The sequence below is a fragment of the Ochotona princeps genome, chromosome 1 (genome assembly GCF_030435755.1).
Source record: "Ochotona princeps isolate mOchPri1 chromosome 1, mOchPri1.hap1, whole genome shotgun sequence".
NCBI classification, from domain to species: Eukaryota; Metazoa; Chordata; class Mammalia; order Lagomorpha; family Ochotonidae; genus Ochotona; species Ochotona princeps.
Genome location: NC_080832.1, coordinates 71,547,376 through 71,568,097, shown reverse-complemented (window position 1 = coordinate 71,568,097; position 20,722 = coordinate 71,547,376).

Here is a 20,722-nt window from a genome sequence, read left to right as displayed (position 1 = left end):
TGGGTGTGTTAAATGCTCCCTGTGAGGGCCACAAAAATCTGTATGGTCCGCAGGGCTTCTGTGATTACAAGGCATGGAGGCAGGGAGGAAGACAAGACCAAGCAGATAAGGTGACACTGAAAGATAAAGGCATTACAGTCATTTTAAAAATCTTTTATCTTCTTTCTTAATTCAAATTACTGTAGACAGGGATTGTAAACATAAAGACATATTATGTATAAAGCGACATCTATTTGGACGAATGCAATAATAGCAGCTGTTAAATATATTCTTAACTGGTTTGATTGAACACAGGCTAGGGTGTTATTTGGGTGTTTCTGGTATGTTTGATTCCTTGATCTGTCCATTGGTTTTATCAGCCATTGAATACAGAGGGAGCCCCTGCTCTTCTCCTCATGGGGACTTGGGGGCACTGGTGAGCAAATCCCAGTTTAACTCTCCAGGGAAACAACATGCTCTGGTTAAATAACAGAGTAGGAGATAAGTTTCATAGAAAAAGCAAAAATTCCACCTGCTTAGGAGTACTCTGGGAAGAGTATGCAGATGTTGCATAAACAGCTGGGATGATGAGTAAGGTAGGTCAGAAATATGAGGAACAAAAATACAATGGGGCCTATGTAGGCTCGAGTTATTTCCAATACTAGAAGATTCACTATGCTCACACATTCCACTCAGTTATTATTTAGCTGGAACTACTATGGAATTCTATCTTATAGAAAAGAATACTTTGAATATAATGCAGCCACTTTAAAAACATACATGCCAAAAAAAAGACATATATTCAGTACCTGATGAGTTATTTTTACAGAAAATGACAATGCTCAGTTATTTCTAGAGTACAGGGCAAGAGCAGATTTAGACAGAGCAAGGAAATATAAATGATTTTTTTGCTACTAAACCTGTAATTACCTATTACTTTTGCCCCCACTCCAAGATGGCTAGATTGTTTTAAAGACTTTTCAGAAAGTGGAGTTCTCCATTCATCTGTATTAATTCAGTTCTGAGGATCTGAGAGAAAAAGGATAAGCAGGAGACGTTTTAATTTTAATTAGAGAGAAAAGAAGAGAGAGAAAGAGAGGGAGAGAGAGAGAAAGGTTCACCCTCTACATGGACACAATGACTGGAGTTGAAACCACCTGAAGCCAGGAGCTTCTTCCAGGTTTCTCACAAGGGTGCAAGAACCCAGGGGTTTAGTCATCTTCCATTGCTTTCCCAGTGCATAAGCTGGGAGCTGGTTCAGAAATGGAGCAGCCAGGACGCAAACCAGCACCCATAAGGGTTGTTGCCTCTGCAAGTGGAGGATTAGCCTATTAAGCCACTGTGTCAGTCCATAGAGTGTAGATTTTGAAAAAAGCGTATAGGATCTAAGGGTTACAAATTGAGTATTAGTAAACATGCAATCACTGTGGAATGATTTATAATAAACACTCAAGGTTGATAAATTGATCTCAAGAATCATTCCTCCTTCTGAGGGAGTTGTATCTAAAAGATCCATAGCAAAATGAGAAATACTGGCTAGATTTGTTTATGTCTGAGTCAGTACCCATCATGACATTACCACTCCACCTGCAAGGTGTATTTGGCTGAGTTCCATGGGAAGATGTGGCTTAAGGTTTAAGGACATAAGGGGATTGAAAAGATTTTTTTCTGATCAATCCAGAATGTCCTGACTGCTCTGATTACCACCCAGGGTTTGGAAAAGCAGCAGGAAGTTCAGGAACTCCAGACCTGTCCTTGAAGGTAGGCCCTTCCCAAGTCATCCACAAATACAAGACATGGTGTTTACACTTGTCTGTAACTTTTAAATGTGAACGCAGGCTCTGGACAACAGACTAACAGCTCTTCTCCTGTGTTAATGAATAAGAAAAAGGGCATGGAAGAAATCTGCATGTGAAGTCAAAGTAGAAACCAGGGGATGAGAAGGAAGCAAGTCTTTGCAGGCATATGCTCTCCTTGGCATTTCCCTTACCACTTACAGAGTGCACAGCCCTGCCCATCTGACTGATCTGAACATTAACCAGTACTAGCTTCATTTTGGTAGCCTTAAATGAAAATGAACCATGGATGAAAAATTTGTAATGCTTATCCCTGGTTTTCCTGTTTGGCTTTATAAAATTCTTAAGTTGGATCCGAAGATGGAAGTTGAGAATGAATTCAGAAGTCATAATGCTCTGTTCTTATTTCAACTCAGGGACATTTCTTTGCCAAGCTGGCATGGAAAAGTACCCACCAAAGTAAATATGGGAACTGTAGAAGCCCTAATGGCTAGGGGTGAAGGTAAAACACGGGGCTAAGAGTTGTTTTTCAGTATTACCTAGGCCCACAGCAATTGGGAAAGTACATTTTAGAGAGGCAAACAAGGTTTGTGTCATGCATACAACAATCAAGAAACTATCATGTTTGTCTTCCTGTGATCATAGCAATCAGTTATCAGGGGAAAGTTTCAGTTAGTAACAGATTGACAAAGAAAAATAAGGCAAGGTAGTCCAGGGAGATGAAAACAGTGGCTTCCTCTTGCTGGGTCATGCTGCCCTTTTTCAGGTCTTGATAGCAGATGATGCTGTAACAGATGCTGGCCCAGAACAATATCACAGTTAACATCATTAGCACCCTCAATACCCTGACCATTGGGCAAATAATCAGTAGATACTTCTACTTGAGATGATGGTAATGGAAAACAATATCTGCCCAAAGAAAACAAAGCCACATGGAAGGCAAACAAAGCTGTAGGCTCCCTGTGACTCATCTGCTCTCCTCTAGGCTTCTGAACAATCATGCAGGCACCCTGCCACCCCAGTCAGGACTTCTGCAGCACAGCCTGTGCTGCTCTCAATGCAGTCGTACATGTGCCAGTCCCCATCCTGTCTCCTACCCCCCACTGTGTGTCCATATCCACGCTCCTGCTGCCCATCCTGCATCACTCTGCCTTGCCTTGTCTCTCTGCTTCTTGCCATTAAACGCCCTGATATTTCTTGGTCTCATTTACACACACACACACACACACACACACACACACACACACTTCTAGCACTTATTCTCCAGTAGGAATTGTGCCATCGCAACCATTTTCACCAATACATGTTCTACCTTTTCATGGACTTTAAATTTTCTTAGAGATAATTTTCTTAGAGCCATGTTTTTATGTGCTTATTAGAAGTCAGAACTACAATGTCTTGAATTACTCAATCAGAATACCTGATGATTAGACCTGGAAATTAGCACTTTGCCATGTGCTCCAGGTAGTTTGGATGTGTCCGGAAATAAAGAAATCTGGTCTAGGGGAGACGCTGTGACCCCTGGGAGTTCCATTTTCCATAATTTATGTTGCTCCTCTGTGACTGCTGTCACCCATGTTGGCCCTATGATCTGGAGCTACTCCCTAAGCATGAATCTGCTATGAACCTTTCCAAGCCTGGGAGACACACTGTTAGCTGCAAGAATTACTTCTTATGACTTTGACTATTCTTTCGCTTCTGATTTCGGTGGGATCATTACATCTGAGTGTCTCTAATTAGATCTGAGTGTCTCTAATCACAGGAACACTCACAGTCACTATGGCTACCACTTTTGGAGCACTTGCTATGCACTAGGCAATGTGTTAATAGCTTCCCATGTATTGATCTTTTCATCCTGTTGGAAAATACATGGGATGAGTCCTATCAATATGCACATTTTACAGATGAAGGAATGGGTTGAGACAGACTCATACTTTTCTCAAGGCAACACAGAATTTTGGAGTTGGGATATGAACCCAGGTTGGTTTAATTCCAAATTTCTTATTTTGTTGTACTCTCTTGCTGGGAACCTGGATCATAAATACCAGGCAGTTGGAATCATGTATCTTATAATGCTTAAAGTGGTTCTAAACTTTTCAAAAGATTTTTTTTACTATTTCTCCTGGGTATCAGTAATTAATATATATTTTGATAGGTCATTAATCTGAAAGATGATATAAAATGTATAACTTCCAATGACTTTTTGAGATTTGAAAAATAATTTATGAGTTCCCAGGAGTTGGAAACCTAATTAATCATCACTTTCATTTTACGTATGAAAATAGAAATATAGGGAGGACAGTGGCTTACTGGTCACGGAGTCAAGAACAGATCTCAAGTTTTACTTCTGAACTAAAGATTTGCTATCTAAGTTCATGCTGATCAATCAGTCAACCAGTCCAATTGTCACTGAGTGTCTGCTGTATGCCTGGTAGGCAAAACTACGTGGGGGATATGGAAAAATTGGCAGCACAACTTCTGGACTCAAAAATTTATAGTCTATTTGGGGAAACACATCTTAGACATGAAAGGCGTTACATGAATCACAAGACATCATGCTTCCACAGCAGTGTCTCTAATCCTTGGCTGTGCATCAGAATCACTCAGGAGCTTTCCAAAACTCCAGAAAGTTCCAGAATTTAAGGATCTTTAAAGGTACACACACACACACACACACACACACACACACACACACACACACACACACACACACTAATTACCCAGTGAAGACTGAGCAGGGCACTGTGAAGTAACCCATTTCACAAATAGGAACTTCAAATGTTTCAGAACTAAAGTCAAGGTCAAGATAGGTTAGAGTGGTCAGGGGTCTCTGAGGAATGAGGAGGCCTGAAAAGGTTTGGCCTTTTCAGTGATGGGAGGCAGAGAGATGACTTGAGGGAGTCTAGGAAGAAGTCAGGTGTTAAAAAATGCAGGACAAAATCAGTGTTGCTGGTGACTAGAGCTTTCTGGGAGGTCAGGTGGAAGGGAAGGTACAGTTAGAGTAGGGAGTCTCCAAAGTCAGTCAGAGGAGCTTGTTTTTTTTTAACTAAGAACTGTTTTCCTGTTTTTGAATAGACTGATGTGCAGCTTTAACCAATCAGGACAGCGACGTATCTGGATGGTCTTGCAGGAGTTCCGAGTCTAGAAAAATAGAAGCACTGGATTCCCCAAGAGCACTGGAGTCCTCAGAAGGAGCTCAGGAGGAAATGTGAAGTAGTGGTGGCTGTTCTACATGGCACCTAGAGTCTGCAGGGTTCCAAAACTGTGTGCTGAAAGAAAAGGAATTGGTATGAAGTGCTGGACATAGCACTAGAGGTAGTGGCTCCTTTTAACAGGCAAGGTTCTGGTTGGTGGTGATTGATGGGATATGCTCTGTGCCAGAAAGCATAGGATGAGCCCCCAGGCATTTCTATGGCAGGGCTGTAACCACTTGTGGCTTCTATTAGGAACCTCTTTCATAGAACAGCTTGCTTGGAGAGGTGGCAGCAGCAACAGCAACTATGCATGTGAAGGATGTATTATTTTCTGAGTCCATTGAAGTGTTGTTAGTAACCAGGGAGCTGGAGATCACAAAGACACAAGGGATATGTCCCAGTGTTAGCTCATTTTTGGATCCAAAAGGAGACATTTACATAGGTCATCATTTACTGTTTTTAAACATGACTACATCCCCTGAGTGACAACTGAAAAAAACCCTTTTGTAGAGGATAGAGGATAGGTTTATGCTAAGTATTGGTAGCAGTGTACCATCCAGAGCGAGGTCCGGATGTGCTGCTAAGTCTAGATACTGTGGAGCGGTGAGGGCTTGGGTGAGGAAGAAGGCAGTGAGGATGCAGAAATGTGTAAAGAATTCAAGTTCTTTTCTTTCCAAAGGAACTTGAAACGTCACAGAAGTCAGTCAAATTGGGCACACAGAGGGTGCACAGATCCAGTGTCAAAATACATGTGAGTGTGTGCTAAATGCTTCATACTTTGTTCAGGACTTCTGAAAATCACTATATTGTAGGTCCTTGAGATGTGATGGAGACCCAAGTTTAAGGATTCCCTCTGGGCTCATTCAGATCTCTGAGCAAGGATGGGAGAATAGGGACACTGGGCTGGCTCTCCAGGATCACTCATGAGCGAGGCATCTTGCTGCCCTTGTTGGGGAAGACTGACACAACAGCTAGGACACTAGAGAGGAGTGAGTCTTTGTACCTTCAGGGGAGGAGTTGCATGAAGCAAACAAAGCCTGAGTTTTAGGACCTCTCATTAGAAGAGGTCTCCTAAAAGCTCTTGTACTTAATTTTCTCTTTGTTTTTTGATATTCTTTTTCATCTTGGTTCCTGTCTTTGGAAAGGCTCAGCTCCAGCTGTTGAGATAATGTAGGCAGTGAACAAGTGGATGGGAAGATTTCTCTTTCTCCTTCTCTTTGTGAATCTGCCTTTCAAAGAAAAAAAATAAGCAAATCTTTTTTAAAAAGAGTTGATGAATCACTAAACCAAATCTGTACCACACGCTCTTTTGTGAATAGAGTTCTATTTGAACACATCTGTACTGCTTTGTTTAAAGATTGTTTTGGCTGGTTTCATAGTACAGTGACAAAGCTGTGTAGTTAAGATGCATACTACATGATATACAAACCTAAAGTATTTACTATCTCACTGTTTACAAAAAGGTTTACCTCTATCTTGTAGAAAAGTTATATCTTCAACTTTCCAAATTCTCACTTCCGAATTTATTCTGCTGTTGAATTTGTTACACTGTTTTTTATCTTTGCTATTGTACTTTTCATTTCAAATGGACTCGTAAAAATTTAGCAGGTCATGTTTTATAGCCTCCTATCCATGATGAGATTTTCAATTTGTTTGATTTTTGAAGATACTTAAACACTAAGAGCTGTCAGAACATATAATCATGTAGACATGTCTAAAATTTAAGTCTCTATAGGTTTGCTTCTTCTCAGTGTGCCCATTGTCATTGTATTTAGTAATTTCTAATTCTTGTAATTATGTGCAGCTCATTTTTGTTAGAAAATACTCTTTGAGGCTTCGGGTATAAAAATCCTTTTCTATGGAGGATTTGCTTTTGTTCTGTCTGGTGCTTAAACACTATTCTCTGTGTGAAGCACCCCTGCTGCTGATCAGGGATACAGTGTCTCAGGAATGGGTTTTTTTTTCAATGTTTCTCCTGTTGCCAAAAAGAATAGTGTTGTACTGAAGAAGTTCTGCACTCAACTGTACAATCTTTAATGGCATAGGTTGAGCTTTTTTCCTCATTGAATTTCTATCACCCAGCCAGTGCTTGATTCATACTTGTTCAATGAGTACAATCCTAGTTTCCACTATTTGAGCTTCCTAAACAGTTCTCAGATCTGCCACATCATCTGCTTCCCACCCCCATGGTCCTAGGCACAACCTCCTTCATGCTTACTGGGCTGTTGCAATCTAATCTCCCAGCTTAGCGGTTTTAGCCAAGTGTATATTTCAGAATTTTTGTGGTGAGTCAAAACAAGTTTTTTTTTCTTTTTTCTTTTTTTCCCTTTTTTAATAGAATAAGGTGAGAAAATCTCTACTTCAAAATATTTTGCAGGTAATTCTAATGCGTTTCTTCAGTGAGAGGCAACACATGCCAATTTGTCTTTAGTTTTGTTCATCTTAAACACACCTTCTGTATACCAGCAGAGATTCCATTTCATACACAAATTTGACTGCTTTACTCTCCACTCTCTTGCAAACCCCTTACAATGGCTCTCTACTGCCTGTGGAATAGAATCCCAGCTATTTTGTACCATTCGGAAGCAATGAAATCTGAAATCCTCTTGGTATTATGCCTCAGCAGGTACTAAATAAATGTTAATTGATAAGGTTAATGATTATGAAATGGAGAAAAATAAGTGGGTATTTGTGTTTTTAATTTAGTTTATGTGCTCTCCTGAGTAGATAAAATCTATACCTTCTGCTAGAAAACAGCAATAATAATAATGTAAGGATTTCTAGAGTGAAAACTGAGGGCAGCAGAGGCAGCATCTCACCCAGGCAGCTGCAACCTGAAGGACCAAAATGAGACAGTTGCCGGAGAATTCTGTTGCCCCCACAAGACCTACTGCCCTTGGAAGGAGATGACGGCCAAATGTGAGCATGCAAACCATGTGTGGCCAGCTCAGTTTGTAGTAGAAAGGTTGGAGAGGGAAAGGGAGGGGAGAAAGCCTTAGCAAAAACTAATCTGACACATTGATGAATAAGGAAAGGCTTCAATGTACAGCTGCTATTTGACTAGATTTCATTTTGTTCCTGGAAATGGCTGGACTCCAAAGTGAAGAAAAAAAGTCTCCCTTATTACTTGACCCTCACTTTAGCACAATGTTTTAACTGGTAACATTCCAATGTCATAAAATAGTGGAGGGAGAATCTGATAACACAAAATCTAGATTTAAGAAAGTATTTAACCATTTCTAGCCATGTAATCTTAGAAAAGATACTTAGCCTTTCAGATTATACATATATATATATACACACACACATATATATGAGTGTATATATACATGTATTTATCAGTTATGTGGATTAAACTAACATATGTGAAGGCAAATTTCAGTTTTGCCTGCAGATGATCATATGGTTAGAACATTATGTCTTTAACTAGGCCAAGGAGGAGAAAAAAATTGCAGATAATATTGCTAATGCATAAAGCTGATTTCAAGCCCCACCCTTCTCTGTGCAAGAGCACACCAACAAATCCAGATTTATGCAGACTGGTGTCAGGGTCTGCATTCATTATTCAATTTAAATAATTTTGTATCTTAAAATAACTATGGAATTTGCAGTACTGTTTTCCAACACATACAAAGTCTAGAACAAAATGTCCCAAAGACAACCACAAGTATTTATTGGGTTTGTTTTACATTTTTAATAACAGAGTTCTTCCTGTACCCTAGGAGCCGAGGTTCTGCTTTGTGTTCCTTCAAGGGTACAGAGGACAGCTGACCTATTTCCTTGTCTGCACAGGAGTTTTAAATTCCACAGAAGATACAGGATATAGAGATTCCTTCTTTCCTCAAAATGTTTTATTTATTCTCCAAATCAGAAAACTCAAACAACCTGTAAGCAATTTGCAAATACAATAAAGTAGATATGTGAAGGGATTTCAAAATGTTCACTGGAAAATGAAATTAAGAGATGAATTTTTTTTTTTGCTGCAGAAGTTTTTTGAAATCCATGCATGATTTTTCTGTGACATGCATTTTTCATGAACTTCTTGAAAATCCCTTATATGCATGGATTTCAAATCTTTTATGCAGAAATTTAAAATTCCATTTCCATGAATCATTTGAAGCCTGCAAGATCATATGTGGTGTGTTTAGCAATTAGCATTGCTGCTTGTTTGTAATGGATTTGGGGACTGGAACCATATCTGCACCCTGCATCCACAGTCCCTGCTCTGTTCACCCAAGTCAGAAAATAGTATCAGAATCATTAAAAGGCATTAGAATATCTAAGCTCAATCTCCATTAAGCAATTCCATTCCTCAAAGCAGTCCAAGGGTAAGAGTGATTCAATAAAGATTTCACGTAAGCATCACTGGTAAAGAGTTTGATAACCAATAGGAAATATATCACATGTTTTCAGGACCTAAGGTTGTGTACATAATTTGTTTAGGCTGTTGTTGTTGAAGTACTTTCCTAATCTGCACCTGTGTTGAATCCAAGCCTTGCAATGATACTGTCAGATCAGGAAGTAGTATTTCTAACAGTGGCCCACAAAATCTATAGGCTATAATATCTACCATCATATACTTTTCTCCTGCTTTCCCACTTTGCTTTCTAGGTTATATCCACATGGACCTTTTTATTTTTTGTTTGTTTCTTGACTACATCACTCCGATTGTTGCCGGAGGATCTTTACAATGGCTTCCCTGTAGACAGTACTCCTCTGCAAGGTTTTTCAAAGGCTGTCTTCTTAACTGCAAGTCCTTCTGCTCAAAAAAGCCTTCTCTGGCCACTCCAAAGCAGCACAAACATGACTTATGGTCATCCAAATGAATACTTCTTCATTATATGTCACTTTGTTCTATTGTTTCGAAGACCATATGGTTCTTTGAAATCACTACTTTTGTTTACTTGCTCATTGCCCTTCTTGCCCTGTAGAACATATGTAAGGGTTGTAGGGAAGCATCTTTGTCTAGTTCACTGCTATATTCTCAACATCTAATATAATGTTTGGGAAAAACCCATTATTTATTGAGTCTATTTAAATTTAACCATTGAGTAACTCAAAGTTGAAAAGATCATGGAACTTGCTGGGACCTAATAAGGGTGAAAATAGCACATCTCTTGTCTTTTGGATGTGTGTTTTTCTCTCTAGGTAAGGAAATGTGTTGCCTATTGGGAAATCTGAAATTAACACATCATTCATTGCATGAAACAGGAGATTTTTTGTCTTCAAAAGTAGTAACATGCATCAGATAAATCTAGAGGTAGAAATGGATGGTCATCTTGCTGAGGTGTTTTTGTGTATAGGCTCTATTCAGAGCTCATTGTTGCTATTCTATATAAGCTTTCTGTGCTTTGGAATTTGATATCCATCTGGAATGTACTAATTATGAGAAACAGCCTGAGAAAATTGAAATAGACATCACCTGGCTTGTTCCTGACCAGGCAATTTCCTGCTAGGTGATCTGAGCAAGTCTGTTGATCGCTCCTTGAAACAAGAAAACATGAGCTTTTACGTGGCTGTTGTATATAGAATGACCCTGAACATATAGTAGACCCAGCCCAGGCTTGGGATGCAGAAGAAATTTGATGAATTCTTCAGTACCTTTTCATCCAATTTTTGATTGACACTGCTTCCTTTAGGCTGTGGGCTTTCTTTGTCTGCTTCTCTCTTAAGTTCTCCAAGTGCCTAGAGACCACTTTGACTGTAAACACACATGGCTGATTGATACCTGGTGATTAACTAATGATGACAGAATAAAGGAGGTGAATCTCTGGGGTGACAAAAATGTTTGTACCAGGTATTTATCAGGCAGCACTTGTGCTGGAGACACGATACTAGGGGGAAAAAAAAGGAATTGGAAAATGTGACTGCCTCGATGAAATCATACATAGTCATATTGCCACAAAGGATTTCATGCCTAATTGCTGTCAGCATGGAGGAGACCGAACAGGATGGGTTGGAGTTTCCATTACCAGGACAGAAGTAGAGGGTAAAGCTAAAGTAATGCTTCAGAGGCTAAAGAAGAAACATCCAGGAGGCAAGGTTAAATTTCAGGGCCTTCAGGGAAGCGATGGCAGAAAAAAATGTTTTCTTAAGATTCCTTTATACAAATCCTGATGCTTCCAGGCATGGGGAGCATGCTTACCACAGGAAGGTTCTGGGATTCCAGAGGGAGAAAATAATAATATTCTACGTCCAGGAAAAGCATGGTGATGCCAATGTGGAGCAAACTCCACAGGCATACAAGTGAAAGTGAGCCTGTAGTCTTTCGACTTGCTGTGAGAATAATACCCACTTTCACATAGAATTGTAGGAAGAATCATTGTGAGATAGTGTTACATGATCAGTCACTTAATGAGTACCAAGGCTTATAGGCGTGTGGTTTGGTTGTCAGGAGTTTGAGCAAAGGGAAGACATCAGAACAGCATAGGCTGATCTTCAAATGTGGATCCTTGCACTGGCTTCCGACTCTCAGAACTCAGTTACTTACTCAGCTGTAAATAAATTCAGCATTAGATGCAGCAAGTTAGCTGCATTCCCTCCTTGCCTGTCTCCTCTCCATGAAAATATCAACAGGGGATTGGATGGAAACAAATCATGCAGCAAGAATGTGCTGAAGAAGAAAGAGACTTGTAGTACACTCGGAAATTGCCTTTAAACAGCACTTCTTAGAGGTAAAGCAGTTAAAAACATCTGTGCACAAAATACAACAAAACAGGTAGCAGAGAAGCTGTTGCACATTCATATTGGCCCCTTTTCCTCTTCAACAAATGTGGCTTACAATGGAAATGTTTATTTGACCAGATGGAATTCACGGAAGAGAAATAAAGCCTGCTTAGTTAACTGCAGGAAAGCTGCAAAGCATTGTTCTGGCTCAAGCCATGTTGCTAGACAGTAGCTGCACACTTGAAAACAAAGATGATCAGCAGAAGAGAGTGATTTACAGATTGGGACTTTGCGGGGGGAAAGTCTGTCCTGCTCTGAAAAAGATGGATGTAATTACTCCAGATGCCACTGTAGTGTTGTGATCTCCACTTCACGCATCTTGATGTCTTCATTTACCTTGTCAACTCTCTCATCATTTTCTCTTCCTTTGCTGCTCTTGAGCTGAATTATTTGGTGGACATTCTCATTTTCTTTTCCTAAATAACAATTAATATTGTATCATCCATGTCTCTGTGATTTTTCTCAAGTGGTAAGATCTATTTGATAAAATTCCACTGGGACTTGTTTTTCGGCCCTATCATGCCTGGCAAAGTGAGACAATGAGAATGCCATGGAAGATACTGAAATTTGATTGGACTGCACTCCAGACAGCATGGCTACTTCTTACTCTCCTTCATGTGAGCTGGTGGCTGTAAGATATCCATATGCTGTTACTGATGCCTTCACTCAAGATAACTAAAGAATATATTTTGGAAAAAATAACAAACTAATGAGAATTTTTTTGTTAAAGGGCTTGAGTTTAATGTGTCATGCAAACACTAACATATGAGCTCATTGTCAGGAGGGCAGGGCTTGGAATAGAAAAAAGAAGCACCCTCTAGCAGGTTTTCTGAGTGTCAGTTCAGTGTATTACAGAGGCTGAATAGTTCTTCATCATGGAGACTAAGTTTAGCCTTATATTACAGCACTTAGCAGCATTCCAGACCTCTACTGATCAAGTGCCAATAGTATCTCTCATATTGTGACATTCAAAAATGATTCTAGGCATTACCAACACCTACTGGGGAATAAAATTGTGCCCCTCCCCATTTCAATTGGAATCCAATGCAGTACAGTAAATAACAATTGATTTATGGCCCCCTTTATGTCCTATATTATCCCCTTCCCAATGACCTGCTTGACAGGGAACATGATACTTAGACATAAGGTTGAAGGTAGTTGGCAGCGTATGAGAATGCACTGTGTGACATATCTTTAAATCATTGTGACCTACCCATGTCCTGCTAAACATCAGCATCTCTCTCTGAACATTCAGGAGAAGAAAATAAACCTACTGGATGCCAAGCCACCTCTTCTTGTGGAAGGTTTTCAGCCTTTTTCTTAAGAAAAACTGAACTGTAAAAATAATTTCTTAGTTTATGTTCCTTTTTGAATTAATCCACTCTGCCTTTTATTGCAGCAAAATGGCACTTAAAGATCTTTGAAATTTAATACAGGGTAATATTGTAAGACTTTCTGAAGTTTACTAATATCCCTTTAAAATGAGTTGGAAATAAATGGAATTTGAGAGGAGAGAGGGGTTTATTTTTGTTTGCTAAAAATGTTTTCTCTGCTATTTTAGGAAGTGTGTAATCTGATAGTATTTTTGCCCCTTTCTTAAACTATTCTTAGTGAAGAACAACTGAATATTGTCTCAAAACTTTCCAAACACTTAAGAGTTCATCAATAAACTCATATGTATATATGTATAAATATCAATATATACACTCAATAAATCAAGAAAGAATTTATAAGCAATTAAATCTATGCAAACCATGCAGAAGGACCAAGGCTTGTTGCTACTGGATCCATGGAAGTAATGCCTAGATTTTTTATTTATACTCTGTAAACAAATACGTTATACTGGTAGATCCTCAGTGTGCCCTTATAAAATAAATGGCGCTTTAGAGTGCTATGATAAATTGCTGCTATCTTTTACATCAGCAGACTCACAGAAATCGGTGCTGGCCTGCAATATTTGCATTAGTCCAGTTTCCTTTTAAAGCTGCCAGTGGACAGAGCAGGCACTTAAAAATCATCCATTGAATGAAAGTAAACGGAACATTGGCAGCTACTGACCATCACCGTTATTACCAACAGCCCCTTTATTAGTTTAATGTACTTTCATCCATATGTACAATAACCTTCTGCTAGAGAGTACACAAAAAGATGCTTCCACCTTATTGTGGGAATGAAGAAGCTGCCGTTGCCAAAGGCATGACAACTTGCCTTTATTCACAAGCAAGAAAATGGTGATGCTAGACTTTATTAAAGCTTAAAAATTACTATTCAAAGACAGATAGCAAGTCTCTCCAATTGTGAGTTTAAAATAGCTTATCAACATTTTTTTTAAAAAGATTTATTTAATTTTATTGGAAAGGCAGATATACAGAGAGGAGGAGAGACAGAGAGGAAGATCTTCCGTCCGATGGTTCACTCCCCAAGCGGCCGCAACGGCTGGGGCTGTGCCAATCCTAAGCCAGGACCCAGGAACCTCCTCCAGGTCTCCCATGCGGGTGTAGTGTCCCAAAGCTTTGAGCTGCCCTCGATTGCTTTCCCAGGCCACAAGCAGGGAGCTGGATGGGAAGTAGAGCAGCCAGGATTAGAACTGGCGCCCATATGGGATCCAGGGAGTGCAAGGCAAGAACTTTAACTACTATGCTATTGCTTCGGGCCCTATCAACATTTCCTTTAAACTGAAATTATTTCTTGAAAAGTTTTAAAATATTTATTGCAAAGTTAGATACACAGAGAGGAGGAGAGACAAAGCAGAAGCTCTTCCGCCTGTTGATTCACTCCCCAAGGGGTTCAATGGCTGGAGCTGCGCCAATTGGAAAGCTAGAGCCCAGAGTCTCTTGAGGTCTCCTAGGTGGGTTCAGGGTCCCAAGGCTTTGGGCTGCCCTCGACTGCTTTCCCAGGCCACAAGCAGGGAGATAGATGAGAAACAGGACTACCGAGATTAGAACTGGCCCCCTATGGGATCCTGGCATGTGCAAGGCAAGGACCTCAGCTGCTAGGCTATGGTGCTAGACCTTTTAGTCAAATTATTTCTTAAAGCTATTTCGCTTTTTTTTCTCTGAATTGCTAGTCAATAAGGAAGCTTATAATTATTAAGTAGAATAAACTTCTGTCAGAGTTAAATTTGTTTCAATCATTTTTTCCAAGCACAGAACCTGGCACAGGAAAGGCACTGAGAATTTGCTGATAGAATTTGTGTGAAGATACTTAAAAATTTAAATGTAAAGAAATGGTAGCCTGGAGAACAGACAAAAATGTTCCAGGTCCTAGAATGCACAATCCTCATTTTATTTAGATACAAATAAATGTGTTGACCTTGTTCATGCATCTTTCACTGGTGAGTTTAATTATTATTGGTGCTTCTGGTTGCAGCCACATCAGGAGTCCTGACATGTGTATTTTTTCAGTCTGTAAAGTGGAACAGAGATCATGGGCCTTGATACCTATATGAGTCTCCGAGGAACCAAAGCATCACTAATATGTCTTCTAACTGAAAGACAACATGCTCACCTTAGGATGCAAATGGCAGTGGCTTTTGGATGTGCTATCCTCATTCCCCATCATTTCACTTCTGCCTTGGAGTCAAGGAGCTGCAACTCCCTGATACTTTTTTGTTAGTTTGTTTACTAGCACAGAACCTGACACATAAAAAGCACTCTGTAAGATTTTGCTGACATAATTTGTGTAAAGAACCTTAGGAAATTTTAAAATGAAAGAAAAAAAAAAGATGTGATAGCCTCTAGAGGTCCTTCTTCCTAGTAGATGAGGAAAGTCAATTCTTTCCTGCCAGTCAAGACTGTTTCTACTTACAGAAAGTGATGACAAGAACAGTTTCAGCCATGAGGGTTGAGATCCAGTCAGGAGGAAAGGGCAGAAGATGACTGACAGCTCTCATCAAGGTATGCTTCCCCAAATTCTTCTTTCCCAGTCTAGGTTAGGAAGCAATGTCCAGGGTCTACAGACATTATCTTCCATGTCTCCAGCCTTACCTTGGTGGCCAAGATCCCATGAAGACTATATTTATAAAATTCCGTGGCTGTACTAAAACAGTTTCTTATTCATAGGTAACTTTGTTTCCCCTACCCAAGTTCCTCATGGGACGTTTAGCAATGTCTGGAAACATTCTTTGTTGTTAAAATGGAGGCAGGGTTGTTCCATAGACACAGATAAGTAGAGACCAAGAATGTTAAAACATTTGCTACAGTGGGCAGGATACCTCTTTAGGATGAGTAAAGCAAAGAAAGTGTCATGAGAAGACCTGATAGAGTATAATTTGTTTAGATTTGCTGGATGCAGTAGTTTTGAGCATCAAGTGGGTCAAACAGCTTGCATCTGCAGACCTGTGGGTTACAACTACTAGAAGCCTAGGGCATCTGAGTCTGTTTACTGTGCTTTTGTATGTTTGTGCTGCTATGACTGGTGCCTAGTGTGTTTCATACATCTTTGCTAAATTCAGTAGTTCACTTGTGGCTGTAATGTCTGTATTAGGAGACCAACTCTGCTAACCACCCAAGAAACAGGAGACAAGGACACATCATGTCAAGGAATTTAAGGGTAGACAGAGACAGGAGGTCATTTGGGCTGTAGATCTTCATAAGATGGCCTGTCAAGACATCTAGATATATATTTTTTCAGTGTGCAGAGCCAAGGTTTATTTAAGAAACTGAGAGAGAAGTCTCCTGCCAGAGTGACAGGCGGGGGCTCCAGGGAAGGAAAGACTCAAGGAAATGGGGCAAGTGGTGTCTTTTATGCGCCATGTCAGGGACAGGGATAAAGGGTAGAGAGAAAAGAGGGGAGGGAACATGGCACTATGTTCAGGACAAAAAGGACATCATAAAGGTGTGACTGGTGTCTTCCTCTTCCCATTTTTTACAATAAGCTAAAAATCCTCCTACCTTCTCTTTGATAGTAACACAGAGATGGAGGTTGTCTCCTTGGCTTTTGTCATGAGAACAACTCTAAGAGATGGGAATTGATATGTCGATTCTGTCCCTTTCTTTTTCCTTAAGGGGATTTGGTGGTGGGATGAAGCTAGGGAGATATGCTCCTTGAAGGGTAAGAAATGGGGAAAAGCAAGATTTTATATTTTAAAAGGTAACCTCACAAGGGATCAGAGACCCTAAATACCTACTAACTCCTCACAGTCACTTCCCCAAAAGAATAAACCCTAACTGCTGTAAAGGGGGTTATTGTGGGTCGTTCTGACTAGGCTGCAGCTCACACTGGTTTATGTGAAGGCCGAGTGTGTGCTGGGCAGAAGTAGGCTGGACTGCAATACCCATTGGTTCACGTGAAAGACAGGGCTGGAAATAGAACCAAGCCAGCAATCGCAGCCACCAGCTGATTGGGTCAATGGACTGTATAGGACCCTGTACTTGCATGTACACACAAGAATCTGTTCTGGGATCACCTCAGACAAAGCTTCTTTTGGGATCTCCCCAATCGAACTGCTGGACTCAGAACCCTAACCATGAACAGACAGAGGACAGAACTTGCCAGTCAACTACATCAGCCATATGTTGCAAGTGAAAAACTGGGCAAACGGAGACTCTATGATGGACTATGTCAATCAGTGAATTTTTCAACGACCTCATCATTCTTAAAATGGCGAGATTGGCAGCAGTTCATAACTGTTGAACTATCAAAACCACTTGATCAAGACCCTCAGAGCATGCCCACATCAGGGACCTGGGATGGGTGGGAGACTGGGTGGGGCTTCTCCCTTTAACTCCTCTTTTACCCCTGATACATGACAAAAACAATGTGGAAATAATAGTCTTACCCACTTTTCTGTATCCATTGAACCTTTGTGCTCTAATTAGCTATGTAAAGAATGCCAAAAATAAAGAAAAAAAATATGAAAAAAAGATTAAACTTTTGTCAGAGTACATGTTAGACCTGAGCACTTCAGTTTAAGACTGTGGAGTAGATTTATGTCAGTTTAACTTTACTGTTTTAAGGCTCAAAGTTTTGACGTAATTAAACTCAATAAAGAAAATGGAATATGCAAAAACTTTTCTGAGTTGCACAAAATTGTTAGACTAGATTGGTTAGAAGGAACAAAAACAATGAAAGGATTGGCATTTACATTAGGTTGTCCTATTACATAGGACATATTTAACTTCAAAGTTTGGGAAAACATATAGAATTTTAAACCATAATCATTTAAATTTATTTAAATTTTGAAAAGACTATAATAGCTTTTGCATCTAGGCAGGAAATAGGCAAGAGTTAGATTCTCTAACATAATTATACTTTACCAACTTTTGTAAACCCTAAAACTCTCAGGAAGACATTTACCCTACAACACAGAGCACAGCACCTCAAACACTGTTACAAGAATTTTATGAATCATATTGTAGATCACAAAGGATTTTAACTAGCTGTGATTTATAGTAACATAGCAGATTATAACATTCTAGCACGATCTCACAGAACTTTATACACTTTAAGACAGACAGTGGCAAATAATCAAATCGTTCTATAGTTCTAACAAGCCATGTATTGACAACTGGAGAACAGAAGAGTCTTAAATAGGTAAGCAGAGAAATCTCCATAATTTAGCAAGTGAGGGGGCATGATATGCATTGGAGCAATCAGTATCTTATCCCAGTGAAGTCTAGCAAAAAAATTGAAAAAGGAGCTTGGCAATCCCAGCCCTGTAGGGAGCATGACCAGACTTAGCAGTTAAGGGCTAACTTTCCCCTGGATGTTCCAAACTTCTGGATTAGTCTCTGTATCCATCAAAGGGAGGCTTATAAGAACAGTGGTCTTCGCCTGAGCTTATTTGAGGCTCCTGAGAGACTCTTACAGTCACTGAAACAGAGGAAAGGGGACTAAGGCTAGAGCTATGAACAGAGAAAGCTGCTCTCCTGTGTCCAGAAGGAAATTTATAGGGTTCCTGGCTTCCTTTCCACTATGAGAGCCACCTGGGACTCCTGGGTACTGATCTGATGTATCACCAGAACCCATAGAGTACCTTGGGCTGGTCCAGTCCTGTGTAGGAGATCCAATAGGAAATTGCTGACCCCAGAATTGTTAGCTTTTGAAGGCAACCAAATCTCCAATGATCTCCTAGGCAGATGAGCCTTGGCCCTGGGTGTCCTTTTCTGACAATCCTTGGTGAAGTGTCCACCGCTTCTGCAGCAAAAGCACTTGGGCGGTTCCTGGGGGCCTCATTGGGACCAGGAGTACTCTTCTTATCCTTCTGCTTTGCTGTGGGATTCTCCTCCTGATCTCTGTGATAAAAGACCCAGGTGACCACCTTAAAGACGTTGTACAGGGTGCTCTCCGGTCCCACTGTAAGTCTCAGGAACTTTTTCCTAATGCCCAGGGCAGTTAAGAATCTGGCATCTATAAATTGCCTGTTGCTCTACAGAGCTAGGATCTAATGGAGTATATTTAAAGATTTCCTCGAACATCCTAAGAAGGTAGGGAATTTCTCTGCAGTCCTAACCTATCAGGTATTTAAGTTATGTGAACCAAAAAGAATGTTAGCTTAGCAATCTTCATTTATGAACATTCTTACCTATGAGTCAATTAAAATAGAGCAGTTAGTAGCTTGCTAGATAGATATGTATGTGCATAACTGAACAAAAGGTACATGAGGCAACTGAATCTAAGGCATCAATGTGCTAGCAATTGTAAAGCCTGCAGTTCTGGCCCTGGCACTTGCTCTGCCTCATGTTCTTCTCTGAACCTTTTGATCTAAAGCTTCAGTACCTTCAGGAGCTATGGGCTGGGCTCGGGGCTGCTTGGCAAGTAGGAGTTATCTGTTTGTCGGGAACCTTGAACTCAAGATGAATACTTGGTTCTTGCCTGGGTCTTTCTTCCTCTCTTGGCCTCTTTTCCTCTTCAAACTGTCTACTATTTCCAGATTAAGTTCCTTAAAATTAGTTTTGACATATCAACTCTTTATTCTAATACCTTCATCAACTTCCAATGGTTTATCAAATTAGTACACAAAGGAATTTTAAAAAATTATTTTGGCCTCACTTCCCCTTCCCTGCCCTTATTTCCTCTCTGCTGCAGTTCTCCCATCGATCCATTATGTCATACCACGCTGGTTAGCCATAGTCACCCACAACTTCAACCAAGGTGAAATGTTTGTTCACAAACAAACCCACGTGTTCTACTTCATGTCATTGCCCTGGATGGACAGTGTTGTCCAGTGGCTAACATAGCATTCTGATAGGGACCCACCTTGGGGCTTTTCTCCTTCTGCTGTACTCATTTTCAGACGTTCTTCTGCTTCCATAAATATGTAAACCACTCAAAATGAATGGAGTCCAAATCTCAGAATAAGTACTGACTCCCTATCACCTTCATGGAGGATATGTATGTGAATTAGAGAGATAATGCTGTCTGTGAAATGCTTTCATCTTCCCAGAATGAACTACATTCTTTCCAAGCATTATTCAAATTTCACATTGGCCCCCACATATGCTTGGCATAGCAAGAAAGACCCTGCTTGCTGAAAGTGGATGTCTCAGTGTTTTGCTGAGCTATGTTGGAACTATGAGTGATATTTAAGGTATTACAAATGCTCTTGAGTTTGCCTCTAACTTTAGATTTCCATTTTAAAATCAATTGAAGATTTCCCCTGCCATATTGCTATTCCATGACAGATTATATATCTAGAGATTTTGAGATGACTAATGAAACCCCAGTTTTATGGGTCTTTTGACTAATTATGCCGTTATGGTGATAGCTTTTCTTTTGAATTTGAACAAAGTAAATCAGGAACTTGAGCCCTCAAAGACAGCAGTGTGGTGAGTGCAGAAGTTGAACAATTTTAAAAAATTAATTTAATTTTTTTAAATGATCTTACTTAATTGATTAGGGTACAAAGGGTCAAGGGCTACAGGCAAGTGGGTAATATCATTGTTTCCACACTAATACCATTTTTCCCCCTAAATCTGGGGTCAGGGGAGAAACAAAGGAAAAAGCCCCACCCAGCCTCCCACCCATCCCAGGTCCTCAATGTGTGGCAATCTCCGAGGGTCCTGCTCAAGCAGTTTTGATAGTTCA